Below are 20,643 nucleotides of genomic sequence, written 5' to 3'. Positions count from 1 at the left end.
TATCCGACAGAACAGGCGTACCAAGAGCTGCTTTTAACGCGGCTCTTGGTAGCGTCCTCCTACACCACCACCAAGCGTTGCGTTAGGGGCACGTTATGCGACCTATAAAAACAAAAAAGACAAACACTTATATAGCGCTTTTCTCCTGGCGTACTCAAAGCGCCAGAGCTGAAGCCACAAGGGCACACTATAGGCAGTAGCAGTGTTAGGGAGACTTGCCTAAGGTCTCCTACTGAATAGGTGCTGGCTTACTGAACAGGCAGAGCCCTTAACCATTACACTATCCAGCCTCTTTACACTATCCAGCCTATAACGTCCCCTAAACGCAACGTCCTGGTGAGAAAGCAGCCTAAGGGTAGAAAAATTAGTTTTGCATTCTGTTTCATTAACTATTTTATATTTTGTTTTGAAATGTAGTCGTCAATTGAAATCAAGTACCATCTGGGTCCCCTCTATCCAGGGCCCCATAGCAGTTGCTATTGCTGCTATGGATATTGTTAAGACCTTGTCATCAATCTTCGCTCTGATGTGAACTGTCGTTTACTTTGGGTATATACTAATGTCATGGTTTTTGGTCATGATTTTGTACAGATGTATTAAATCAAATAAAATTTTCAAGTAAAAATAAATAAATAACTACGTCAAGATTTCCCCAGTATTTACACGGTTACCTAGTCCAAACATCCTGACATTCTGACAATAGTAACAAAGAGCTGCTAAATTTATTACAGTGATGTCAGACTTTTTTATGCTTTAAAGAATGATGAGAGTTGAGTGGCTGGAAACTCAACAGCTTCACTCACAGAGCAGTGTTGTGAGTGACAATATGCAGCTACCTGAAAATCAAATATTGTTTACATTTTGTTGTTGGTTGGTTGCCTAATGCCCTTCTCTCTTCTAGATTAGGATAGAAGAGCAAAGAGTTTGTAAGTTCTCCCCGTGTCTGTGTGGGTTTTCTCCGGGCACTCTGGTTTCCCTCCACATCCCAAAAACATACAGATAAGTTAATTGGCTTCCCACTAATATTGGCCCTAGACTGCGATACATACATAGACATGTGCCTATGGTAGGGATTAGATTGTGAGCCCCTCTGAGGGACAGTTACATGACAAGACTATATACTCTGCTAAGTGTTGCTGAAGATGTTGACATTATATAAATACTAAAAATAATAATAATGAAATAATTCCATTGTTTGGTCTGTTCCACACACACTCTGTTGAAATGTACACCCTGTTTGGAGACTCTTATTTCTGTCAGAGTATGGATGACAATATCTTGGCTTTGTGCACTCCCACCACGGAGTGCACAACCTATTCCAGAGTGTGCTGGTGCTGCTTGTTGCCCTCGAGGTCCTCCCCCAGACCCCCCCATCCCCAGTCCTCTTACCGCTACAGCCGTCTGAAACTTGCTCCGGGCAGTGCAGAGCTACTATGAACTGCACAGGTGCAAGTTTAGAGCTGCGCCTGCACAGTGAATGAGTGCCTGCTTTTGCTATGCTTGCGTGGTTAAGAACTGCACCTGCACAGTTCTAAATCATGCGGTGCATCTTAGAGGTTACTTCCTGGGTTTGGGATTCGACTGGAATACTTTGAGGAATAGGGGGCCAAATTTATCAGGAGTGTCTGAGACAAAACATTGGTAGGTTTTTAGAAATCCATGCAGAACTGTCTCAGGCAGCTTAAGAAATCATTAGATAGTGCAGATTCCTTCTAAAGCTGTTGTAAAATAGGAGGCGCTAGGAAGGTCTCTCAGACAGTGCAGTGTGTGAGGGAAATTGCTGTTGCTGAGGTAACCAAAACACCTGCTGTATTGATAGCAGCAGGTTCAGAGGAGGAATTCAGCAGGGGGGAGGAGCACATCACAAATCATGTTTAGACCGCACTCTGCAATCATGTCTAGCCTGCAGTTCTACATCTGTAGAACTGCTATTAACCTCCTTGCCGGTTATCCCGAACTCAGTTCGGGGTAACCTGCGCAGGAGGATTTCTCAGGCCCCGCTGGGCCGATTTGCATAATTTTTTTTTCTACACGCAGCTAGCACTTTGCTAGCTTCGTGTAGTACGCGATCGCCGCCGCTCGCCGCCGATTCGACGCTACCCGCCGCGCCGCCCCCCCCCCCCCGCCCCAGACCCCTGCGCAGCCTGGCCAATCAGTGCCAGGCAGCGCTAGGGGGCGGATCGGGATTCCCTCTGACGTTACGACGTCTATGACGTCGGTGACGTCATCTCGCCTGCATACTCTGATCGCCGAAAGCGATCGGAGTGGGTGGGGGGATGCTGCCGCTCAGTGGCTATCATGTAGCGAGCCCTGGGCTCGCTACATGATTTAAAAAAAAAAAAAATTTTAAAGTGCGGCGCTGCATCCTTGCCGGATTTTTTAGAACGGCAAGGAGGTTAAACACTTCTTAATCTGCGCCAGTTTAGGGATGGATTTGCACTTTTCTTAACTGTAGTGCAGCTCTAGAAATTCATGCTAAATTGCCAATATTACCTAGGATTTAAGAAGGTTCTTATTATGCAGAACTGTTCTCCCTGCTGGTTAGAACAGATTAAGAAGAAAAACCTGTTGGTAATGCTTTGATAAATCTCCCCTAGGGAGTAGTAAGTTAGGATTCTTGGAGAACTCGATGACAAGCACCATCACACTCAGGAGCAGGTCATGTAGCCCACCATCGGTTTCATTATTTTTTGATGGGTCTCAGTTCAGCAGGAATTTGAGGGGCCGAAGTCCTTTAGTGCACGGTTTCCCAACCCTGTCCTTAAGGCCCACCATCAGTGCATGGTTTGTGGAAAGCCACAGATTTAGTTAATCAGCACTGCTGAATCACTAATAATTACCTCACCTGTAATTGTTTGTGATTTCCTGCAAAACATGTATTGTTGGTGGTATTTGAGGACAGGGTTGGGAAACACTTATCCATGTGAATTCCGTCTGCGATTTTGTCTTTTATTTTTTCCTCTGCAGTTCTGGTTTCCACTGTACAATACTGATTCAGTGATTGGCCCAATACATTTGAGTCTTGTGATTGGCCTAAAAACGTTGAGTCTTGTTACTCGGTATTCTGCTGATTTAATATTATTGCAATACTAAACCGTTTCTCTGGCCCAATACTTCCAAGTCTTGTGATTGACCTAAAGAGTCTGAGTCTCAGTAACGTGGATGAAGATCAGATCACATTTTATGACCAATTTGTGCAAAAATCCATATCTTTCATAAGAGTTCACATACTTTTTATTGCTACTGTATATATATATATATATATATATATATATATATATATATATATATATATATATATATATATATAAATAAAGAGAGAGACCCCTCAGATGATGCCCAGTATTAACAGAGACAATGGAATTCCGATTTTTGCACTAAGATTTCTGAAGACCAATTTCCGTCGCAGAAAACTGATGTCTTCAGAAATCTGATTTCCAATCAAAATCTCATAAATCGGAATTTTGCTGAATTTGGAGGCTCCTCCTAAGCAAGCAGTTTGTTTACAGAGTAGCGTTATAGTGGCAGTGAGGCATGAGTTAGGACACACACTGATATGCAATGCTAATGCTAATTAATCGCATAACAAAATGTTCATATTATGAAAATTCCCTAAAATGTTTGGATGGCTCACACATTACACTGTAGCACTTGGGACATATTTACCGTAGTGAGAATACCGTAGATGAGATTGAATTACTGTTTCTCAGCCTAGTGACATGAACAAGTACTTACCTGCTGATACACCTTCATTCTGAAGCGGGACCCCATTTGCATCACCACAAAGGCCGCATGTGTGATTTTTATATTTGTCAGGTATGATTACCTAATTCATTGAAAAAAAAAATACATACATATTAAGAAAAAATGTTAAAACAAAACATGCATTTCTAATCTATCAGGGCCCGTTTCCACTATCGCGAATTCGCATGCGTTTGCCGCATCCACTTGTATTGGCTATGCAATTCGCATAGCCAATACAAGTGGATGGGACTGTTTCCACTTGTCAGGATTCCTTTGCGTTTTTCTGTGCAGAAAAAAATTTGCACGGCAGAGCCATCCGAATTTGCATACCGCTATGCGAATCGCATACAATATATTTAATAGGGAATTCGCATGTGGTGTTGCTATGCGAATTTCCATGCAAATTCGCATATGATTTCGCATGGAATCAATGGAAAAGCACACAGGAACTGCCATGGTTAAATTCGCATACATCGTCATCCATGTGAAATCGTATGCGAATTTGCATGAAAATTCACATATAACCGCATGCGAAATTTGCATCCGCATGTGAATTTTTACCGCGGCGATTCCCACCGCACAAGTGGAAACGGGCCCTCAAGGGTTGTCCTGTTCAGAAGTTTCTCAATTACAGCAAAGTCCCAGCAGCTGGGCGGGGATTGCCTGATGCCAGATGTGTGTGCTTGTCAGTTGCTTGAGCAACCAGCCAAAAAAGCACAACCCCCAATCCCCACCCCAGAAAATACTTACAAGCCTCCACTAATCGTCTTCTAACCCTCCTGTTGCTCCCGGGGTTTTCCGGTGTCCTCTGTGTACCAGTACTGTGAATGCCGCAAAGCCGAGGGGAGCTATGGGAAGGGTAGAAGATGGCACATGGAGGCTTGGTAAGTATTTTCTACCCTGCAATGCCCTGCAAATCCCCCAAAGCACTGTCCCTGTTATCCCCCTCAGGCATGCCAGTAAGTTGAGACTTCAGGTTGCCTGAGTTCCTGGGAACAGGGACTTTGCTGTAGTTCACTTCTCTGCTATGAAATCTTTGGTATGTAAACACTCATCAAGCAAAGTCCACATAAAATTGAATCTGGGAAGGTTTATAAGGCCATTTCCAAACAAACTTACAACCATCAAAAAAGAAAAAAAACATTTCAGAATCAGAAGTAGAAAACATTAAAGACAGTTTTCAAAATTCTGAAGAATGGACCTTCCAGCAAATGTATTCCCAGGTCAGAAGTACAATGGTCAGAAAAATTGGGAAATCCCAATAGCGACATTTCTGACTCTACAGACCCTAGTTCGCATGCTAAATGTTAACGTTTTTGACACTACATTTAGAAAAAGAATGACGCATGGCTTGTTTGGAAGGGTTGCCCGGAGAAAGCCTCTTCTCTGTAAAAGAACATGGAAGCAAGGCTTAGGTTACATCTAACAAATCACAAGACTTCTACAACTGCTGCCAAAGTAAGTTCAACCATTTATTAAATCCAAGGGTTCACATACTTTTCCCACCTGCACTTTGAATGTGTACTTGGTGTGTTCAATAAAAACATGGAAACATATAATTATTTGTGTGTTATTAGTTTAACCACTTTACCCCCAGCGGTGCGGATTCCTCCTTCCCTTTTTCCACCCTGTTAACACCAGGGACGGAGAAATCCGCACCTCCCGCCGCTCCCGCCGCTGTCCGTGCTCCCGCTCGCTCGTCCGCTCGTGCAGGCCGCCGCCCGCTCGCCCGGAGATCAATGAACGGGAAAAACTATTCCCGTTCGTTGATCCAAGCCCCCGCAATGATCAGCTGCTTCTACAAGAAGCAGCACGATCATTGTGAAAAAAAAAAAAACGTTTCCCAGCCTCATAACACTTCCTGAAAGCGTCCTTCCGGACGCTTGCAGGACGCTTAAAGGGAAGGTTCAGGGACAGTTAAAAAAAAATAAAAATCCAAATCCACTTACCTGGGGCTCCCTCCAGCCCGTGGCAGGCAGGAGGTGCCTTTGGCAGAACTACTGAGCCTGCGCAGTACAGCCTGGAGGACGTCCGATGACGTCAGCATGCCGGCGTGGAACGCACAATGGAGCGCAGAAGAGGCCCGACCTGGCCGCCAGCCTGGCCAGGTCGGGTCGGCCACCGGAAGCCTGCGGAGCGGCGCCGAGGGCACCTCCTGCCTGCCACGGGCTGGAGGAAGCCCAGGTAAGTGGATTTGGATTTTTTTTTTTTAACTGTCCCTGAACCTTCCCTTTAAACAAAAAGTTACTGTGGCCATCTTGTGGCCAAATAGTAAAAACTACACCCTAAAGCATTTTTCATATACAAATACATTAGTTATACACTAAAAATTAACTCATTACCTCCCACATTCCCCAATTTTTTTTTCTAATTAAAAAAAATTACAATTAAAAACAATACATAAATTGTTAACTTAGGGACTGAACTTTTTAAATATTTATGTCAAGAGGGTATAACACTGTTACTTTATAAACTATGGGCTTGTAATTAGGGATGGACGCAAAACTGAAAAAAATGCACCTTTATTTCCAAATAAAATATTGGCGCCAAACATTGTGATAGGGACATAATTTAAACGGTTTTATAACCGGGACAAATGGGCAAATAAATTTCATGGGTTTTAATTACAGTAGCATGCATGGTTTAAAAACTATAAAGGCCGAAAACTGAAAAATACTACATTTTTTTCCCACATTTTTTCCTATTTTCCCATTAAAGAATTCCCATTTAGAATAAAATAATTCTTGGCATAATGTCCCACCTAAAGAATGCCTAATTGGTGGCGAAAAAAACAAGATTTAGTTCATTTCATTGTGATAAGTAATGATAAAGTTTAAGACGAATGAATGGAAGGAGCGCTGAAAGGTGAAAATTGCTCTAGTGCTCAAGGGGTAAAGCCCCTCAGTTGTGAAGTGGTTAAGCAAACTGTGATTGTCTATTGTGGTGACTTAGATGAAGATCAGATCACATTTTATGACCAATTTGTGCAAAAATCCATATGGTGAGAGAGAGAGCGAGAGAGAGAGAGAGAGAGAGAGACCCCTCAGAGGATGCCCAGTATTAACAGAGACCACCACCTCACAGGGACTACAAGGATCAGGAGCAACTAAGGGTGACCACCCCACAAGGACTGCAAAGTCCAGGACAAACAGAGCATGACCACCTTAAAGTGACTGCTAGAGCCGAGCCCATGACAGATAGGAGACCATCCCACGGGGACAGCAAGAGCCAGGACTGACAGGAGACCACTCCACATGGCCAGCAAGGGCCAGGACTGATAGGAGACCGCTCCACAGGGCCAGCAAGGGCCAGGTCTGATAGGAGACCGCTCCACAGGGCCAGTAAGAGCCAGGACTCATAGGAGACCGCCCCACGGGGCCAGCAAGGGCCAGGACTGATAGGAGACCGCTCCACAGGGCCAGGACTGATAGGAGACCGCTCCACGGGGCCAGTACTGATAGGATACTACCCCACAGAGCCAGCAAGGGCCAGTACTGATAGGAGACTGCTCCACAGGGCCAGCAAGGGCCAGGACTGATAAGAGACCGCTCCACAGGGCCAGCAAGAGCCAGGACTGATAGGAGACCACCTCGCAGGGCCAGCAAGGGCCAGAATTGCTAGGAGAACGCCCCACAACGCCAGCAAGGGCCAGAATTGATAGGAGACTGCTCCACGGGGCCGGGATTGATAGGAGGCCGCTCCACATGCAAGGGCCTACGAGGCCATGATACGCACAGGTTAGGAGACCACATCTGCAATCTACATCTGGCTGGCTTGAAAGCACCACTCAGTGCACAGTGAGTAACAGACTGCCTAGACTCACTGAGGCATGCCCCTACCATCGCCGCTACCACTCCTGCCTACCAACTTCTGCACTGTGTACATGTTATCAACCGTTTCAGTATTCCACAGCGCATATACCAATCAGGTAGTGCTGTACTTGCACTAAATTTTCATTTTACCGAATCACATATGATCCTTTTGGGCACATCTACTGTGTGTATATTGGCTTAGCTTAAAGGGGAACTTCAGCCTAAACAAACATACCGTCATCAAGTTACATTAGTTGTGTTAATTAAAATAGATAGGTAATATAATCTCTTACCCACCCTGTTTTAAAAGAACAGGCAAATGTTTGTGATTCATGGGGGCTGCCATCTTTGTCATGGGGCAGCCATCTTTTTGGTTGAAAGGAGGTGACAAGGAGCAGGAGACACAGTTCCAACTGTCCTGTGTCCTGATTATCCCTCCCAGCTGCACACGTTAGGCTTCAAATGCCAAATTCAAAATGTAAAAAAAATAAAATAAAATAAAATTGCACCAAAACAGCAGAACGAGAACAACAAAATTAGAAATCCCATCATGCTTTGCACAGCATCAGGGGAAAAAAGCACAGGCAGTTTTCTTCTGTGCAGCTAAAAATGAGGCTTGTATAAGAGAAACAAAGTTCTGATGCTGTGAAACTGTTAAAGAAACACCAAGCCTTTTCAGTGCTGCCGAGACGATTTTTAGTCCGGAGGTTCAGTTTAAGAGAAACGACAAATCTCTCAATCCCTCTTTGATCTGAATCTGATAAGAGGGATCAAATTCTCCCACATACAGCACATTGATTCTTTGCATGGACCATTGGTCTTTTACTGCCGCTCCTGAAACATGATCAGAATTACTATCAAAACATTCTGCAACAGGTTTCTGAATTGGAAAATTGACGTCATACAAAGGTCAATTACAATTGATATGCCAAAATCGGATATGTTTGGACAATAGTTTGTTGCCAGAATTGACTAAAGTGATTAAATCAGCCAGAAAAAAAGAAATGATACATGTATGGCCAGCCTGAACCTGCGTAGACACTCACAATCTATGTCGTCTGTAATGATTATGCTTGATTGTTAGGGTGACACTGCAGAAAACAAGTTCTGTATAGTGATGGGCCGAACCTCCGATTTTAGGTTTTCCGGGTTCGCGAACTTCCGCGGAAGGTTCGGTTCGTGAAAAAGTTCGCGAAACGCAATAGACTTCAATGGGGAGGCGAACTTTGAATAATAGAAAAAATTATGCTGGCCACAAAAGTGATGGAAAATATGTTTCAAAGGGGTCTAACACCTGGAGGGGGGCATGGCGGTGTGAGATAGACACCAAAAGTCCCGGGGAAAAATTTGGAATCAGACGCAAAACAGCGTTTTGAAGGCAGAAATCACATTGAATGCTAAATTGCAGGCCTAACGTGCTTTAAAACATTTTGCATGTGTATACATCAATCAGGTAGTGTAATTGGAGTACTGCTTCACACTGACGCACCAAACTGTGGAACTGTGGAAGTTACCAGCTGTTTGTGTAGTGACGGCCATGCTGGACTACTGCGCAACATGGCGAGATTGCTCTTCCTCACTCAGTGATGTCAGGTAATGTGTGACTGCCTTCTCAACTTTCCATGGCATTGTTAAAAAGCTTACGTTTTGTTTTTAAATTACATTTTCTACTTGCTGTGTACTTGTTCAGTACCACTACAATGAGAATCCTATGGAGGCGGGCAAGTCTGGCATTGTGACCCCGGGTAATGGCCGGGGAATGAGGGGTTTGAATCCGGTGTGGAGCCTGAGCAACGGATACCACTACACATCCAAGGAGGGCAACAGGCAGGCATGCACGCCCGCCCCGAGGTAGTGACCAAAAATAACAATATAGGAGGACTATCGAGGGCTTGCTGTATTTAAAAATGAATGTACTTTAAATCCTTTAACGAGAACCAGTTATGGCGGGCAAAGATAACACCACATTCCTTTCTCGAGAATCATATGGAGGCGGGCAAGTCTGCCATTTGTGACCCCGGGGAATGAGGGATGGAATCCGGTGTGGAGCCTGAGCAACGGCTACCACTACACACCCAAGGAGGGCAGCAGGCAGGTATGCACGCCCGCCCCGAGGTAGTGACCAAAAATAACAATACAGGACTCAGGAGGACTTTTGAGGACCTAATTGTAATGAATCAACTTTAAATCCTTTAACGGGAATCCGTTATGGAGGGCAAGTCTGCCATTGTTGTCACCACGTCCACGGGTAATGGGCGGGGAATGAAGGTTGGATTCTGGCCCGAAGTGGGAGCCTGCTGAGACCCATGCTGTAGCTGCCCTGACCGTGCTTTGCAGACGAGGCATCTGTGGTCAGATGGACCCTTGACACCAGCGGAAGAAAAACCAAGTCGAAAGCATTTGCCAAGAATGTTTTACGGAGGGCAAGTTTTTTGCCATTTTTTTAAATTGTTTGAAACTGTAGATGGTTGTATTTTTTAATTGTTTGAAACTGTAGATGGTTGTATTGCGTTCCGGAGTTGGAGCCTGATCAACGGCTACCCTACCACCACACATCCAGGCAAGGAGGGCAGCAGGCAGGCATGCACGCTCGCCCCGAGGTAGTGACCAAAAATAACAATACAGGACTCAGGAGGACCTTTTGAGGCCCTAATTGTAATGAATCACTTTAAATCCTTTAACGAGAATCCGTTATGGAGGGCAAGTCTGATGGTGCCTTCACTGCGATTCACCAGGTTGGTATCCGGCGAGAATCTGTTATGGAGGTCAAGTCTGCCATTGTGACCACTGACCATGGCTAATGGCGGGGGAACCCTTCCTGGTGTGATTCCGGTCCGGAGTTGGAGCCTAACAAACGGCTCCCACCACACATCCAGGCAAGGAGGGCAGCAGGCAGGGATGCCCGCCCCGAGGTAGTGACCAAAAATAACAATACAGGACTCAGGAGGACCTTTTGAGGCCCTAATTGTAATGAATCAACTTTAAATCCTTTAACAGGAATCCGTTATGGAGGGCAAGTCTGCCATCCATTCAAGTGCAAGTTATGCACTGACTGCCAGGTATAATGTGCAGTCACAGATGCAGTGAAAGGTATGCAGTGACTGCAAACAGCCGTTTGTGTAGTGACGGCCGTGCTGGACTGGTGCGCACCATGACGAGAGTGCAGGTGATGGTGGCTTTTCAGCCCATATGGTCGCCCGGCTGATGTAGCTGAATGACAGAACAGTGACTGTCCAGCTGATCAAATTTGGTCTGACCACAATGAAACAATGACCTTATTATCTTTGGTGTGCCACCCCCACCCGAGACACTCATATAGCCGGCGGTCATTGCTTCATTGTGATACGCAAGCCCCTTCACCGCGGCAAGGTAATGATCATGAAGGGGGATGGGCACATGTACATGCCTTTTGTTTTTTTGTTGCAGTCGCCTGCAGTTCAGCCACAAAAATTAGGCAGGCATGTGCACGCCCCAGAAAAATTAGTATAGCGGCTGCTGCTAGCAGTGGCCTTAAAAATTCTGGAATCCGCTTAGAGTCCTGGACCCTGGTGGTGGTGGCGGAGAAGGCAGTCAAGCGGCCTGCAGGCAGAGATGCTGTGTGTGGGGACTGACTTAGTCTTCGGTCGTGCAATAGCCCTCAGGGATCTATGCCTCATTCATTTTGATAAAGGTCAGGTACTGAACACTGTCATGACTTAGGCGACTTTTCTTCTCAGTGACAATGCCTCCAGCTGCACTGAAGGTCCTTTCTGACAGGACGCTTGCGGCAGGGCAAGAGAGAAGTTGGATGGCAAATTGGGACAGCTCTGGCCACAGGTCAAGCATGCGCAACCAGTAGAGCAAGGGTTCATCCTCACTGCTCGCAGTCGCAGTGTGTACATCCACACTTAAGGCCAGGTAGTCGGCTACCTGCCGGTCCAGGCGTTGGTGGAGGGTGGATCCCGAAGGGCTACTGCGAGGCGTTGGACTAAAGAATGTCCGCATGTCCGACATCACCCCGAGATCGCTGGAGCGTCCTGTCCTTGCCTGCGTGGACTGGGGAGGAGGAGGATTATTGCCAGTGGTACCTTTATTGCGTTGTACTGTCACATCACCCTTAAATGCATTGTAAAGCATCATTGACAGCTTGTTCTGCAAGTGCTGCATCCTTTCCGCCTTGTGTTGAGTTGGTAACAGGTATGCCACTTTGTGCCTGTACCGAGGGTCTAGTAGCGTGGCCACCCAGTACAGGTCATTCCCCTTGAGTTTTTTGATACGGGGGTCCCTCAACAGGCTGGACAACATAAAAGAGGCCAACTGCACAAAGTCGGATCCAGACGTACTCTCCATCTCCTCTTGCTCTTCCACAGTGACGTCACGCAACTCCTCTTCCTCCCCCCAGCCACGAACAATACCACGGGAACGTAGAGCAGCAGAAGCCCCCTGTGATGGCTGCTGCGGTTGTTCTTCTGCCGCCGCCGCCGCCTCTTCCTCCTCCACAGAAACACCTTCCTCATAATCGTCATCCGAGTCTGACTCCTCTCCTTCCACACACGACTCCTCTTCTTCCTCCTCCTCCCCCCTCTGTGGTGCCGCAGGTGTCGAGGAAACATGTGGTTCGGATGTAAATCGCTCCCACGAATGACATTTTTTTTACAGAGTCTCTTTAAGAACATGGGTTGGGGTTTGTCCAACGATGCCCTTCAAATGAGTAGGGGGAGCAAAGCACAAAGTCAAAGTGGAGGCCAATGAAGCTGAGGGACCACAGAGAATATGGGGGCACTAAAGAATCTGCAGGTATGGCCACCTCGTACATTTATTTTCAGTTCAGGTGTGCTTTAACATAAACATGAGGTGAGAAAATTTTGAAACTTTTTTTATACCTCCACAATCCTTAAAGTCCCCTGAATCTGTATGGCCCCTTAATGGTATACTTTTACAAAGGGCACTGCACCGGAGAAAACTGCTAAGGGAACATAGGTAAAATCACTGATATTCCACTAATGTCAGTGCCTAAGGGTTCATTCACACTGCACAACGCCTGGAATTTCATGGATGCGTTTCCAATGCGCGTTGCAGCGCACTACAATGCAGGTGTCAGCGAACTCTATAGACTTTCATATTACCATGTGCATCATGGTAATTATAGTTGATTATAATCAACCAATCAACCAAGATGGCGCCGGATTCGGATGCCACGGCCACAGGGCTCCGGCTTTTTCTCTTTTTTTCTAAGTAATCTCCCACCTTTACTTACTTCTGAGCCCCTCTGCCACCAGGATGAGATGTGGGGCTCACGGGCATGCCGGTCTTTTCTGCACCAACCATCGGGTCCAGCTGATTCGGACATCGGCGGACGGGACCCACGTGCTCTGCAGAATAGGAGGCTCACCACGTGGCCGGCTCAGCTGATAATCCACATAGTGCCGGGTCTGCCATCATTTCTGCCGGCACCAGCCATTCTGAGTTTTCGCCTCCACCGCTGCCTTATTCTCCGCTGCTGCTCGGGGACATCTTGCAGCTTGGAGATGTGACGTCGGACCCAGCTGCTCTGGGGGAATCCGGTCCCTGCTGCCCAGCACTCCCGCTTGACATCGCTGCTGCAGGGAAGATCAGGGGCCACCACCGGGGAGTTCAGAAGAGCCTAGTGATGCCGCTGTTCCCGAGGACCGCGCGCTGCTCCAGCTGGGGAGTTTAAAGAGCAGTGGGATGCTGGCGCTGCCGATGTGGCTGGTCTGCTGATCCACCGGGGGAGGTATGTCTGTCGCCCAATCAGTTGCCCTGAATGACAGGGGCAAGGGGGCGCTTTCTGGCTGGTTGCATGCACTTTAGCCACGGCCATTGCTGTCTGCCCATCCAGTAACGCAGCATGCTCCTCCATCACCACCAGATTGTCCCCGTGGCCTCTCTCCCCCGGCCCCTGTACATCCCAGCCAGGGTCACAGCTCCAGCTGCCTGCCCATCCATCCATCATGGCAGCCACGCTCATCCAATATACAAAAAATAACTGGCACACCAGGCAGACAAAATGAGAAGCACCTGGCAGCGTTATAGGAAAAAGCAGAGATTGTACAGAAAGCAATATAAATTACCCTGACAGCGCTGTTTCGCAAAATGCTTTTTCAAAGGGTAAAGATGGAGTCCCCAAGGAGTCCATCCTTACCATTTGAAAAAGCATTTTGCGAAAATTTACACTGTCATTTGTTAATTCAGGCAGCAGATAGCTCGTATGCATTTGATTGTTCTTCTGATCCCTTTTGCTGTATATGCCCCCATTGTGTATTTTCGCTAGTGCATTGTGTTACAGTTTCGGCCACTCTCTGTTGCTCAGAGCCCATTGTATGTACTTTATATGCATCTTTCCTTTGTGTTTACAATACAACTACAAGCTAAGCATTTCAACTGCGTGGTGTGCCAGTTATTTTTTGTATATAGGATTTCGTAAGACCTAGTGTTAGGTCTGGTTTATTGACTGAGCACCCTCTTGTGTTATACATACACTTGCTATTTTGATGGTGTGCATACCAATACTCATTTAATGTTTCTAGCCACGCTCATCCACCCACCAGCTGCCCCCTCTGCCCTTTATCCTCCGGCTATGTGGAGGCAGCTCGCTCCAGCTTCTATCATCCCTCCACTGCACGTAAGGTTGTCAGCCTCCCTTAGCAGCTGTACACCGGCACAAAGCAGCTACACAGGGACAAAGACGACGCCAGACCAGCAGCCATGGTCTCATTGCTGTTGGAAGCCAGAAGTTTGGGACACTAACCGGACAGATCAAGTCACAACCCCAGGGGACTCACCTCACTTTTCTACACCCTCTCTTTCTTTATCTTTATCTCTCTTCCCCAAGATAGACCAAGGGCATCTGATTCAAAGTATTGCTATAGAAGTGTTTTGAGTGCCTTAGACGGCAGCGGATGTCCCCTGGTCCTTCTCTTGGGCCCATTCCTTTACGAGTTCTTTACCTATGCTTTACTCTGTCTGTATTAGGCATTGTACCTACTGTATGTATCCACTGTATATATGTATGCGCTATATGTATCTACTGTGTACCTACTGTATGCTGTTCAATTTCTGTACTGTACCACCACCGACCCTGTTGTGCCAAAACCAATTCTGGGCACAACTCACGTTGTACTTAGCAAAATAAATGATTCTGACTATGTGCTCACACATAGCATGAATGAGCACTCAATCTGTTCTAACGCGAGCCATCACTCTACGCATGTCTAACCTCCCCCTCCCCCAAGCCTAACCCTAACCAATCAACACCAACACAATATTCACTGAGAATGACTACTAATACTATTCTCACACTAACCCTAGCTCTACTTATCCATAACACTAACCTATCACCCCAGCAATCTCTACTGATAAAACAACTGCATTCGCTGGTAAAAGAAAAAAAACACCTCCCTCCCTTATGCTAATTAATGGGCCTCGGCAGCCTAATCTTGATATTTATTGGATGCCGACATCTTCTGCAGCCCTGCACAGAGTATATTGTCATGTCACTTAGGGCAGGTTCACGCGGGCTTCTGCTGAGCTTCTGCTCAGCGTCTCGTTAACATTCTGTGGGGGTTTTTTTTCAAGAATGACAACGTTTAACAGCTAAGCTTTTGAAGGCTTTTAATGGCTTTCAGGAGAGCGTTGCATTTTGTGGGCTTTTGCAGGAAGTATATGGAAAGGCTGGGCTTTTATGGGCTTTCTTTGTCTTTTTTGGGCTTTCGTTGGCTTTCAAACGCCTTCTAGAAGCTGCATGTAGCTTTTGAGATGAGACCAGACGCTGGGATCAACTGCCAGGCTTTCACGAAAGCCTGCAAAAGCTTGTATTAAACTCCCCCATTCACTTACATGGGACAGAGGTAGATCCCTAAAAACGTTACTTTTAAAACGCTATGTTTAATGCCAGCAAAACGTCCGTGTGAACCAGCCCTTATTGAGCGCCAGAGGTTTATACCCCCCTAGTGACCAGGCCATTTTTTACAATTTGGCACTTCACAACTTTAACGGTTTATTGCTCGGTCATACAACTTAACGCCCAAATTAATATTACCTCCTTTTCTCTCACAAATAGAGCTTTCTTTTGGTTTTGATTTGATTGCTGCTGCAATTTTTTAGTTTTTTTTTTTATTAATAAAGACATTTTTGTAAAAAAAAGTTTTTTTTTAAATTCCCCCCCCCCTCAAATTGGCCCTACACTATGATACATATACTACATTATACATACATAGACATATGCCTATGGTAGGGATTAGAGCGTGAGCCCCTCCAAAGGACAATTAAGTGACAAGACTATACCATTTACAGCGCTGCGTAAGGTGGCAGCGCTATATACCGTAAATACATTCCTATTTAAATACTAAAAAAAAACAGCCTGCCAGTGCTGATCAGCAGCTGGCAGGCTAATCGCTGGGGCCCGCTGTGTACAGTGACGGGAGCTCTTGCGAGCGCACATCAAATCTCGTTCCTCATGAGATGACGCACACAGAGGGACACAGTGTAGGACTGGGAGGTGGTAAAGCTGAGGAAATCCACTTGCTGGCCAAACAGCAGTAACAAGGCGTTGCTGCTCACAGCAAAGACTTGCCGCAGGTTTCTATTGGGAGTGATAACACAGGGTTATTGCTGCTTGGCCAGCAGGTGGATGTCTTCAGTTTTTCCAACTCCCAGTCCGACACTGGAGGGACACAGAGCCGCTCTCCTGCGTTAGGCAGTCTGGAAACAGCTAAAGGACAACTGATCGAGAGGTATATGGACGCTGCCATATTTATCTCCTTTTAAGCAATCCTCTGCCTCTATTACTTTTAGTCATATACCCTGAACAAGCATGCAGATCAGGTATTTCTGACATTATTGTCAGATATGACAAGATTAGCTGCAGGTTTGTTTCTAGTGTTATTCAATCACTACTGCAGCTAAGTATATCAGCAGGGCTGACAGACAACTGGTATTAGTTAAAAGGAAATAAATATGGCAGCCTACACATCTCTCTCGCTACAGTTGTTCTTTCAATGTCCCTCAGAGAGGCTCACAGTCAAAACCCTACCTTAGTCATATGTCTATGTATGTATCGTAGGGTATGTATTGTAGTTTAGGGTCAATTTAAGGGCAAGTCAATGAACTTATCTGTATGTTTTTTTGGAATGTAGGAGGAAACCAGAACAGGGAGAACAAACTCCGTGCAGACAGTGCTGGAATTTGAACCTGGTACCCAGTGCTGCAAGGCATGAGTGCTGACCACTACGACACCGTGCCGCCCACTTGTTTTCATATAGCGCTGTTGATACCACGGGCGTAGCAATCACCCCTGCCATCGCAGGGGGGCCCAGAGACTCTGGAGGCTCTACTCCTCCCTCTCCCCAACTGCAAGTGCAGCCAATTAGCAAAACAACTTCCCCGTTTGCTCACAAAAACTGTCCCTGTCACCTCCTCCCGCTATGCAGAGTAGCAAGTAGCAGGAGCATCTGTAATTTTTTTCCGGCTTCCCGACACTGCTTCACAGCAGAATATGCTCTACTACCATTCTCCATCTCCCAATCACATACCCTCAAGGGGGCCTCCATTCTATCATTTTTGCAGGGGGGCCTTATTAAGTATAGTTATGCCACTGGTTGGCACCCAGTTTAACTACTTTGACTTTAAAGGGAACCTTAACCGAGAGGGATATGGATGTTTCATTTTAAACAATACCAGTTACTTGTCAGTCCTGCTGATCTCTTTAGCTGCAGTAGTGGATGAATCACACACCTGAAACCAGCATGCAGATAATCCAGTCTGACTTCAGTCAGAGCACCTGATCCGCATGCTTGTTGAGGGGCTGTGGCTAAAAGTCACAGAGACACAGGATCAGCAAAAGGGTCAGGCAGCTGGTATTATTTTAAAAGGAAAAATCCACATCCTTCTCAGTTTAGGTTCCCTTTAATATTCCTGGTCTCCCCTTCATGCTGACACTATAGCTCCCCTTCTTAGCCCCAGTGGGAGCTGTTGGGCGCATGCCCTATCCACTCCACACACCTTCTTTGTGCCAACACGACTGTGTGGTCAGTCACTCAGTTGCGTCAGCTCTACACAGCCCTTCTGGAGTGTTATCCAAGAGTGTGGGCATTGAATGCACCTCCTCGCTCCAACTAGAATCAGAGAAAAAAACAGGGCCTACAACAGCAGCATTGAGGGGAGGCAGACAGGGCCGGGTTACAGGGGGTCTGTAGGGGCTTCATGTGGATAAAAACCGCCACTTACCTGGAGCTTCTATCAGCCCCTTGTAGCTGTTATGTCCCACGCCGCTGCTGGCACCGGGCATTATTTGTCTGTGTCATAGCCAAATAATGTGCGCTGCCGTTCATGTCATCGGAAGCTTACTGCACAGATGCAGTACAAAGGTTTCTTGTACTGCGCCTGCGCAGTAAGCTTCTGATGACGCGGGCGGGAGCGAGCACGGCTGCTCAGCCGCAGTTGAACTGCGTGCTGCGCTAGACGGGGGCCAGGGAACGGCGCATCGGAGGAGGACGGCGTAGGACATAATAGCTACAGGGGGCTCATAGAAGCCCCAGATAAGTGGCGGCATAGAGGAGGTGGAGGACAACATGGCAAGAGTGCCCGGACTGTGTCGTCCGCTGGAGGAGGTAATTGCTGCTGCTGCTTGTTAGCAAGGGCCAAAGGGAGCAGGCAGCAGGGCCTCTTCAGAGGTCGGGGCCCTAGGTCAAATGCCCCCTTTGCCTCAATGGGAGCGCCGGCAGCGTATGATAAGGGAGCAGAAAGTCTGGGGACATTACATATCAAATAGGTATTTGTCACTTTAAATTTCTTCTCCTCTCTACAGATACAATTTATAAAGGCTGTACAGTATATTATTTTTGCTTAGATTAGTGCTGATGAATATGTCCTTCCCTCACCCCTTCAGTACTGCTGTGATTTAAATAAATCTGTAATATCCATCTACAAAAGAACAATGACAAGAAATATGTTCAAATGTGTGGGATGCATGCAGCAGGCTAGCACCATGCTGAGCCCAGTGACTCACAGACTGAGTCTGTCACTCTGCAGAACTCACTGAGACATGCCTGTCCTGTCTGCAGCTCCTGCACGAATATTACACACAGACCTGCTCCTTCTGTCCTGTCCCCAACCTCAACTCCTGGAAACTGAAGCAGCAGCCTGTCAAACTCTCCACTGCAGCTGCAAGCCTAACGTCTTGCTAAGCTACTGAGTGCACGCAAAGAGTTAATAGCAGGTAACTCATTAGAGGGGCGGGACAGCCTGCATTCAAACTGTGGGCTCTGACACTGCACGGATGTAGGAAGCAGGAAGTCAGGGAGCTGCAACAACTATATATGCTGCTGAAGAGTTGTGCTGAAAAAACAGCTCTGCGTTCTCCCACCCTTGCTCCCTCCTGCTCAGTGGCGTGGGTAAAGAGCTTTGGGCCCCAGTTCAAGTTTTACACGGGGCCCCCAAGCAATCTAGACATACCAATAACTTAACATGGTTAGCCACAGTATGAGAGGAGCAAATGGATGGTAATGATGACCACTACTCCTAGCATATTTAGAAGTGATCATTACCAGCACAGGACCAATATAGAGTAGGGTGACCATATTTTGATTTCCAAAAAAGAGGACAATCACAACAGCATGTGGGCGTGGTCATGGGTGGGGCCAAATATACAAGACCTTAGCAGTGTGCTTGGAGGTCGCAGGTTCACAGGAGTGTGGGAGTGCTGGCGTGTGCGTGAGCCGTACCTGTGAGACGTTTCGGAAGGGCGCCCCGGCTGCCACTTGCCACCCGCTTGGTGCTCTGCCTTGGTGTTCCGCTCTGCTTGCCGCCCGCTTGTTGCTTGCTCGGTGCTCTGCCTTGTCCTGTCTACCTGTCGTTCTCTTGCCGCTTGCTGTTACTTGTTGCCCTGCATTACTTTACTCCTGCCTGTGTGTGCCATCTGTGTCACGTCTGATGCGTGATCTGCATGCCGGAGATGCTGTGGGCCCTCGGTTCTGAGTCATGAGCTACTGATCATGAGCTGGATTGCGAGCCGTTCAATGAATCAGCCGTCCTGAGCCATCCTCAGGGCCGGGTTTACAGCTCAGGAGCCTATAGGCACATAAGCTCTGGCGCCCTAAACTCTGGCCATTAACACAGACCACACCCCCTTTTTCTACATGGTGGTGTAGTGGATAGCACTCTCGCCTTCCAGTGCTGGGTCCCTGGTTCCAATCACAGCCAGGGCACTATTTGCATGTAGGTTGTATGTTCTCCCCATGTCTGTGTGGGTTTCCTTCAGGCACTCCGGTTTCCTCCACATCCCAAAAACACAGATAAGTTAATTGGCTTCCCCCAAAATTGCCCTAGACTATGATATATACATTACACGAGACATATGCCTATGGTGGGGATTAGATTGTGAGATCCACCGAGGGACAGCTAAATGACAAGACAATATACTGTGTACAGCGCTGTGGTTGGAAGATGTTGGTGCTTTATAAATACTAAATATTAATATGCCAAATAAACTGCAGGAGATAGTAAGAAAAGTGTAAACCTAAGTGAGTGACCACCTTTTAAAAACACAAGAGAAAAACCCTGATGTTGCAAATTAAGTGTAGCATGGTAAGAAAACAGAGCTCCAAGGGTTAAGGCAGCAGCATGAAAGGAGGGAGGGGGGGTAGGGGGACTGCTGGGGGAGAGGTGATGTCTGATGAGCAGTGTGCGAGAGTCTGTGCAGAGAAAGGAGTAAAGGCAGAGCGCAATGAGAGACAGCTCACCAGGGACCAATTGGCTGGATGTCACACCACGCTGTGCTAAGCAGCTTTGGGGAGGGTGAAGTGTCCCTGCACGCTGGAGCAGACTGGCTGGCTGGAGGGGAGAAGGAAAGGGACAGAGCGTGTTTCACAGCGTGGCCACAGGAAACAGGAAGAGAGCCTTGTTTCTAAGGCAACACAGACGCTCCTGCCTCCTGCTATGCCAATAAACAAGAGTAGGAGGGGGCGCATGGAGTACTCATAGAGCAGCTGGTGGAGCGACTCACTCCAAAGAGCCGGCTCCTGTTCAGCTCCTAAACGGCTCTCTTCACTACCTACCCAGACATTTCAAAACCCCGCCCTGACGGCCCGGA

The 20,643-nt window shown here is 47.0% G+C and overlaps 1 protein-coding gene across 1 annotated transcript in view; it reads right to left on the bottom strand.

Annotated features, from left to right (window-relative positions):
* Window positions 1-18,699, bottom strand: part of LOC137537853 (mucin-2-like) — a 508,651-nt gene extending 489,952 nt beyond the window's left edge. The window contains exons 1-2 of the mRNA XM_068259804.1: window positions 18,643-18,699; window positions 3,736-3,826 (exon numbers count right to left, since the gene is read on the bottom strand). The gene's annotated coding sequence lies outside the window, so the exon portion shown is untranslated. The remainder of the gene's footprint in view (window positions 1-3,735; window positions 3,827-18,642) is intronic.
* Window positions 18,700-20,643: the final 1,944 nt, after the last annotated feature.

The sequence above is a fragment of the Hyperolius riggenbachi genome, chromosome 11 (assembly GCF_040937935.1).
Source record: "Hyperolius riggenbachi isolate aHypRig1 chromosome 11, aHypRig1.pri, whole genome shotgun sequence".
In the NCBI taxonomy this organism is placed as follows: Eukaryota; Metazoa; Chordata; class Amphibia; order Anura; family Hyperoliidae; genus Hyperolius; species Hyperolius riggenbachi.
This window is presented reverse-complemented; position numbering and strand designations above follow the sequence as displayed.